This window comes from Pseudorca crassidens, chromosome 11 (genome assembly GCF_039906515.1).
Source record: "Pseudorca crassidens isolate mPseCra1 chromosome 11, mPseCra1.hap1, whole genome shotgun sequence".
Taxonomy (NCBI): domain Eukaryota; kingdom Metazoa; phylum Chordata; class Mammalia; order Artiodactyla; family Delphinidae; genus Pseudorca; species Pseudorca crassidens.
This window is the reverse complement of record NC_090306.1, coordinates 85,482,600-85,491,028: the sequence shown is the minus strand read 5'-3', so window position 1 is coordinate 85,491,028 and position 8,429 is coordinate 85,482,600.

Below are 8,429 nucleotides of genomic sequence, written 5' to 3'. Positions count from 1 at the left end.
CGAGATTCAAATCCAGGTCTGTCTGATTCCAAAGTGCACGCACTGAATCTCCTTGCCCCTAACCTACAAGGAAGGAAGGGATGGAGGGAGGAAGATAGAATAGCAAAGCAAGAAATAAGGGCATTATTTTAAAGCAGTTCTGTCTCCTCAACCTATTCTCGAGTACATATACACAAACTATGAAAATATAAAAAGGGGGCTTTTTAGCTGCATGAGTTTGCCGTTTACTTGTGTGACCTGGACATCCATTCTGAGAGAACTCATTAGTGCAAGGATAAGAAAGCCCAAATTCCAGTTCTGATTCTCTGTCTCTGTGTCCTGTTACATCACAGTTTCTCTGGTTATAATATGTATTTACATAGATTTTCAAACTAATAAGGTACCAGGCCTACTCACAATGTGATAAATGATCAAATGCTTCTTCTTGCTGCCCATTATCAAACTGGCCTGAAAACTGACTGCTCTCACCGAATGCATCAGTTGAAGTCGTAATATGATTTTATTTGTCCATATTTAGGGAGGTGTTGGTTTGTTCCAGGCACGTACCAGCCCTGCACATCTCTTTGTATATATACATCCCATCTTGGACACCACACGTGTGGTCATCAGGGCTGAAACAAATAAATGCATATAAATGTGTCATAAATAATTGAGGTTTTCTTTTTTACTTTTCTATGGTTTTCAAGTTTTCCATAAAAAACGTAATTTGAAAATATCACTAAATTTTTAAAGGGAGAATATGATGGCTAGATGATTTTAAGATATTAGAGCAAAGATATCAGGGAAGAGGAGCATTATATAAGTAACAGAAATATGCTACAAGTCAAATAGCTATATTTATTTACCCATGACAAACATATAATTGATTAACTTTCAGGGAGTATTTAAAATAAAAATGAAATGAAAACTACATACTTAGATTGTAATTTCTGACAAAGGTAGTTACATACCATACAAATGCGAAAAAGCTCAGCCAGATACTTGCCCAGCTTTCACAATTTTACCTAGTTCTGAAGATAATTTTTGCAGAATCAGGGTCCAAAAGTTCATGTTGCGGGCATCTTCCTGAGAAACTCTTGAGGCGTGGCCTATTTTATATTGCATGCTTCAGGACTCTAAGGTCTATTTATATTCTGCTTAAGCTCCTGAGGTAGTTTGAATCTTTTTTAAAACTTAAAATTAAATTGTGAATTTGGGGACAACTAATTTCAGCAAATTACAACTGAACTCTCAAACAGATTCCAGGATGTACCTTTCCCTACATATAACATGTTGTTTCAGAGAAATCAAGGCAATTTCATAAGAATCTTTGCTACATTCTGCAATTTCAAGCAAAGCATATTACCATGACATTGTTAAAGAAAAAAATTTCTTCGTGACTAAGAAGATGACTTCTAAGTTTTACAAGTATTTCTCGGTATAGTGTAAGCTTCCAGAGAAAGAACATTGTGGACGCCTCTTTGAAGTTGATTGTGATGTATTTTGATCTCCAATATATTCACTATAACATTTATTACTCCTCTCATTCTTCCCATGAAGAAAAAATTGGAACCAAGCCATCCCTAGGCTTGCCTCTGAGAGCAGACTGTGTTGGTTAACTTCCCAATGTACTTTCTCTACTTTCTCTGACTAATACAATCCTGATTGTGTCCAGGATGGCAAGGGGCCCAGCTAAATTCTGATTTCCCAGCTCCTCTGTGGCTAGCTGAGGGCTGCACACACCGTGCTAGCCAATGAAACATACATCCAGGGTTTGCTCATACTGATGGTCTGCTGGGGATCCCCCGGAACTTCTTACTCCCTGCTCCTTCCTCCTTCTTCTTGCCTTGATCGTGAGCGTGATGATTGGAATTCCTGTAACCATTCTGGGACAATGAAAGAAAGGCCCAAATTATCTCAGCGAGATGATCCTAGACATTGTTGAACTGATAAACTAACCCCAGGAACCATCTGTTTCCTGACTTCATTTTATATGAGAAAAATAAACTCCAGTTTGCTTAACCCTGAAGTCATGTATTTTATTACCTCCAGCTAAAAACGTTCCTGTTGGTTTACCCCTCCTCAGTCCCGTCTTTTTGTGTAATCAGGTGGATAACAAAGCTTTTCTCTAATCCTTCACAGAAATCAAGAATGGGGATTCCTAATACATTAATTAGAACAGCTGCTCTTGCACCTGTGCCACTAATGAGCCACCCCAGAAGACTTTTTGCTGTCAACTACAAAATCAGCACTCAAATAAGCAATTATTTACATTCTTCAAAAAACTGCCCTACTCCCAAACCTCACACCCCTACATCTGCCTGAAATCAACCTCTATTTGAGATGGGGTTGTGTGATTGACAGAAGATTGTCCTCAATTCTCCATGTTGCTGTTATGGCTCTAGTCTGAGCATTAAGGACAAATTGGCTGTGAAAGGAACTTACACAGGAGGGAGAACTCTAAGGGCAAGATTATTCCAGATGATTAAATGAAAGCTCAGTTGGTTACAAAGGTCTGAGCTCAAAGGAATAGAGGTGTATTAAACATGAGATGCAATTTGGAAGGATAACCCAAGTAATTTAGGAAGATGAGAAACACTATCTCCCGTTCTCATAAAGTAAGAGTTAAAAAACTATAAAAAAAAAAAAACCACTATAAACAATCTTTTGGTTAGAACTGAAGATGAACACACAGAATGAATCTAAGGACGAGTAATGATAATAATTCCAATGAATTTTTATGATGCAAAGTACCTCACAGTCACTTTTCTTATGTAACTCTCACAACCATACCATCCAGAAGTTACTATTAGTATCTCCATTTTAGATGAGGAAACAAAGACTTGGAGAGGTTTCGCATCTTGCCTGAGATTATGTAACTAGTGAGAAGCAAAGTAAGGACTCAAACCCAGGGCTGTCTGACGCCAAAGGCCACGCTCTCAGCACCGCTCCTTAACCGTTGTGCTGTACTGCCGTTGCCATGGATCAAAGGATGTCAGGCCTGACAGACCCTGAGTGGGCATCCAGCCCAGTGGCTCCCAATATTTTCGAGCATGGAGACCCCTTTTATCAATCATGTTTTCAAAATTTACTGGTTGAAAACATACTTAGTAACAAAACTATCTGTAAATTCAATAACATTCTTAAATGACTCTACATTATATTTATCATCTACGTTCATTTGGAAGGTAGTAGTTCATATAAATGTGAGACCTAGGATTTATAGAGTCTAAAGATATTTCTTGCTGAACTTGGAATTTCTGGACCCTTTGAAATATTTTCCTGACCCTCCCACTCAACTTGGAAGTTGTCAGTTCTGGTCCTCTGAGTCGCAGATGCCAAGACAGGATTAGATGTGCAAAAGCTTTATTGAGGGGAATTTCTGTGAAGGTTAAATGGGATGTGGGCAAGAGCAGGCAGGGAGAGCTTTCACATCACAAATGCAGGTCCTAGGAAGGCTATCGGGAGGGAAGGATTGGATAGGAAGAGCCTCAGACTGCATTGCGTGCAGTCCTTGCCCGCTGATGGGGAGTCCCTGAGCCAAACCTGCCCATTAGAGGAAGCTCCCACTGGGCCAGCACCAGGACCCTTGCCATGCTCAGTCACTGGTTGGGTGCAGCCTGGTTTAAACGTTGCCTCAGATTCACAGGGGCAGTAGCTGGGGGCTGTCAGTTAACCAGGTTCCCCACAGTAGCTTGTTTTAAAGGAGATGGGGCAGCACGTCTCCAAGGCAGCCAAAGGTTAGAAATCATGGATATGGTCCAATATCCTCATTATACAGATTAAGCAAATGAGGCCCAATTACATAAGTCACTTAATCAGGATGAGAACTTACTGGATCCAGCTCCCAGGTCAGCAGAGTGCTTGAATACTTTGACTCTGGGGTTAAATTCACCTGCAAAATGGGGGACTTGGGCAAGTGCTTTAATCTCTCTTAGCTTCATTGCCTTCCTAAAGAGATGCTGTTTAAGGGTACACACTTGTAACTAGTAGATAAATACGTCCTGCAGAACTAAAACACAATACATTGAGTATAGACACCAAACTATATTATAAACATTAAATTTACTAAGAGACTAGATCTTCAATTGTTCCCACCACAAGAAGAAATGATAATTATGTGATGTGATAGAGGTCTTAGCTAATGCTACAATGGCAATAATATTGCAATATAAATGTATCAAATCAATGCTTCATATACTTTAAACTTATACAATGTTATATCTGGACAGCTACATGTAAAAGAACTAAATCAGAACACTTCCTAACACCACACACAAAAATAAATTCAAAATGGATTAAAGACCTAAATGTAAGGCCAGACACTATAAAACTCCTAGAGGAAAACATAGGCAGAACACTCTTTGACATAAATCACAGCAAGATCCTTTTTGACCCACCTCCTAGAGAAATGGAAATAAAAACAAAAATAAACAAATGGGACCTAATGAAACTTAAAAGCTTTTGCACAGCAAAGGAAACCATAAACAAGATGAAAAGACGACCCTCAGAATGGGAGAAAATATTTGCAAACGAAGCAACTGACAAAGGATTAACCTCCAAAATACACAAGCAGCACATGCAGCTCAATATCAAAAAAACAAACAACCCAATCCAAAAATGGGCAGAAGACCTAAATAGACATTTCTCCAAAGAAGACATACAGATTGCCAACAAACACATGAACGGATGCTCAACATCACTAATCATTAGAGAAATGCAAATCAAAACTACAATGAGGTATCACCTCACACAGGTCAGAATGTCCATCATCAAAAAACCTACAAACACTAAATGCTAGAGAGGAGGTGGAGAAAAGGGAATGCTCTTGCACTGTTGGTGGGAATGTGAATTGATACAGTCACTGTGGAGAACAGTATGGAGGTTCCTTAAAAAACTAAAGATAGAACTACCTTACAACCCAGCAATCCCACTACTGGGCATATACCCTGAGAAAACCATAATTCAAAAATAGTCAGGGCTTCCCTGGTGGCACAGTGGTTAAGAATCCATCTACCAATGCAGGGGACACAGGTTCGATCCCTGGTCTGGGAAGATCCCACATGCCACGGAGCAACTAAGCCTGTGTGCCACAACTACTGAGCCTGCGCTCTAGAGCCCATGAGCCACAATTACTGAACCCACATGCCACAACTACTGAAGCCTGCACACCTAGAGCCCGTGCTCCTCAACAAGAGAAGCCACCGCAATGAGAAGCCTGCACACCTCAACAAAGAGTAGCCCCTGCTCACCGCAACTAGAAAAAGTCCACACGCAGCAACAAAGACCCAACATAGCCAAAAATAAATTAATAAAATAAATAAATTTTAAAAAATTAAAAAAAAAGAGTCATGTACCACAACGCTCATTGCAGCACTATTTACAATAGCCAGGACATGGAAGCAACTTAAGTGTCCATCGACAGATGAATGGATAAAGAAGATGTGGCACATATATACAGTGGAATATTACTCAGCCATATGAAGAAACGAAACTGAGTTATTTGTAGTGAGGTGGATGGACATAGATTCTGTCATACAGAGTGAAGTAACTCAGAAAGAGAAAAACAAATACCATATGCTAACACATATATATGGAATCTAAAGAAGAAAAAAAAAAGGCTCTGAAGAACCTAGGGACAGGACAGGAATAAAGATGCAGATGTAGAGAATGGACTTGAGGACATGGGGAGGGGGAAGGGTAAGCTGGGACGAAGTGAGAGAGTGGCATGGACATATATACACTACCAAACGTAAAACATAGCTAGTGGGAAGCAGCTGCATAGCACAGGGAGATCAGCTCGGTGCTTTGTGACCACCTAGAGGGGTGGGATAGGGAGAGTGGGAGGGAGGGAGACGCAAGAGGGAGGAAATATGGGGATATATGTATACATATAGCTGATTCACTTTGTTATACAGCAGAAACTAACACACCATTGTAGAGCAATTATACTCCAGTAATGATGTTTAAAAAAATGATAAAAGCAGCTACCTCATAAGACTATTGTGAGACTGAAAAGAGAAAAAACATATAAAAATGCTTGGCACAGTACCTGAGACATACTAACCAGTCAACAAACGGTAGCAATTATTTCCAGTCCAGTGTTTTTTGTACTACATGTAGATAAACTAAAAATGCAGAGAACATCTTATTATGTCCTTATACTTTCTCTCCAATTTATCCTCTCATAGATACTCAATGAAAAGTAATACAGTCACTTGGGAATTACCCCTAAATTACCCCCGATGTTTGCAAAGATCTCCAAAGTTTAAGACTACCATCCGCATCCCAAATCTCTTAAGTCAAGTGGCCTCTGTGCCCAGAGGAGACAAAAGAGTTTTAGGAAGACTTCCTCAACAAGTTTTTAGAGTTGAATCATTTAGTGCTTTGAATATTAATTCAGTTAAGTTTTATTCAAGATAAAAATAAGCCTCTGATATTTAAAATCCAATTCAATTCCTTCAGATGTTTACTAAATTGGAGGACAAGAAATCAATGCTACAAAGTCAGGGAGGAACGTGCACATTCTTGGAGAGTCACCGCTGCTCCTAAGAGCGCACCTCAGGCCTTTCGTGGAGCTTGGCAAAGGGAAGTGAGCCAAAGCCCGGTGGGGCTGCATGACCATGAGAAGTGAGAGTCTTATTCAAGACTGTGAGCTGTTGGTCTCAGGGAGGGCACATTTTTTTTCTCCCTGATTTGAAGACTACTCTCCACCCTATCTTAAAATAAACAAACAAACAAAACAAAAACAGTGTACTGGCACAACAATGGAAATATCGTTGACTCAAACTGTACATTTAAAAATGGTTAAGACGGTTAAAAAAAATAAAAGCAATAGGGAATTCTGTGCAAGGGGTGGGGAAAGAAGGTACGTGAACTCTCTACTTTCGGCTCAATTTTTCTATCACTGCTCTAAAAAATAAAATTCATTAATTAAAAGAGAAAGAAGAAACACATATTATGCTAGGTGAAATAAGCCAGATACTAAAGGCCACATGTTTGATTCCATTTATACGAAATGCCCAGAACAGACAAATCTATAGAGACAGACAGTGGTGGTGTTTGGGGCGGGGAGGGGGGAGTTATAGGAGGAGAAGATAAATAGGCAGAACACAGAGGATTTTTAGGGCAGTGAAAATACTCTGTATGATGTTATAGTGTTGGATATATGTTATTATACACTTGTCCAAACCCACAGAATATACAACACCAAGAGTAAACCCTATGGTAGACTATGGACTTGGGATGATTATGATATATCAACATAGGTTCATCCTTTGTTAAAAAAACTACGAATAATGAAAAAAAATAATAAAGGACCATTCTGGCAAGTGATGTTGATAATGGAGGAGGCTATGCATGTATGGGGGGCAGGAAGCATATGGGAAATCTCTGTACCTTTTTCTCAATTTTGTTGTAAACCTAAAATGTCTCTAAAAATAATAAAGTATTTTAAACAAAAAAGTAGATAGTGGTTGCTGAGGGCTTGGGGGAGGAAGGAATGGGAAGTGACTGCTAATGGGTATGGGGTATCTTTTTGGGGTGATGAAAATGTGCTGGAATTAGATAGTGGTGATATTTGCACAAGTCTCTGACTATACTAAAAACTACTGAATTGTATTCTTTTAAAGGGCCTATTTTATATTATATGAATTATATTCCAATTAAAAAGAAACATGTACTGGGCTTCCCTGGTGGCGCAGTGGTTGAGAGTCCACCTGCTGAGGCAGGGGACACGGGTTCGTGCCCCGGTCCGGGAAGATCCCACATGCCGCGGAGCGTCTGGGTCCGTGAGCCGTGGCCGCTGAGCCTACGCGTCTGCAGCCTGTGCTCCACAACGGGAGAGGCCACAACAGTGAGGCCCGTGTACCGCAAAAAAAAAAAAAAAAGAAAGAAAAGAAACATGTACTGAGTATAATGAAGATCTCACCTCTTTTCCTTTCACCAGGAGACCTCTGGATACAATACAGGAGAGTGGAGTACAGAAGGAAGAGAACAAGCAAAGGTTATTTGTCTCTCCTGCCTTAGGACCTTGCCCATCACCCTCTCATCAGAGACTGTACAGCAAGGCTGGCTGCTAAACCAGCTCTCAACAACTTTACCCTTTCATAGTCTCTGTGGTTGTATATGTTGAAAGAGGCATGTGGTCCTCTGCTGTAAATAGTTTCTTCTGTGTGCTTTTATTTCTCCTTTTCTTATCTGCTAACAACAATTATCTATTATCTCTTGATTTCTCTTTTCACTCCTTCCCATTCAATGCATACTCTTTCCATGTCTCCTTCATCTAATGATCTTATAAGATAGATAGATAAAAGCCCCTCTGGCTGGCTGGTTAGCCTTACATCCACTCATTTACCCATCTATACATCTATCTATTACCTACCTCAGGAATCCCCATCATTTTGGAAGGAAAGGGCTCACTTCCTGGCAACACCAATAGAAAAACAACT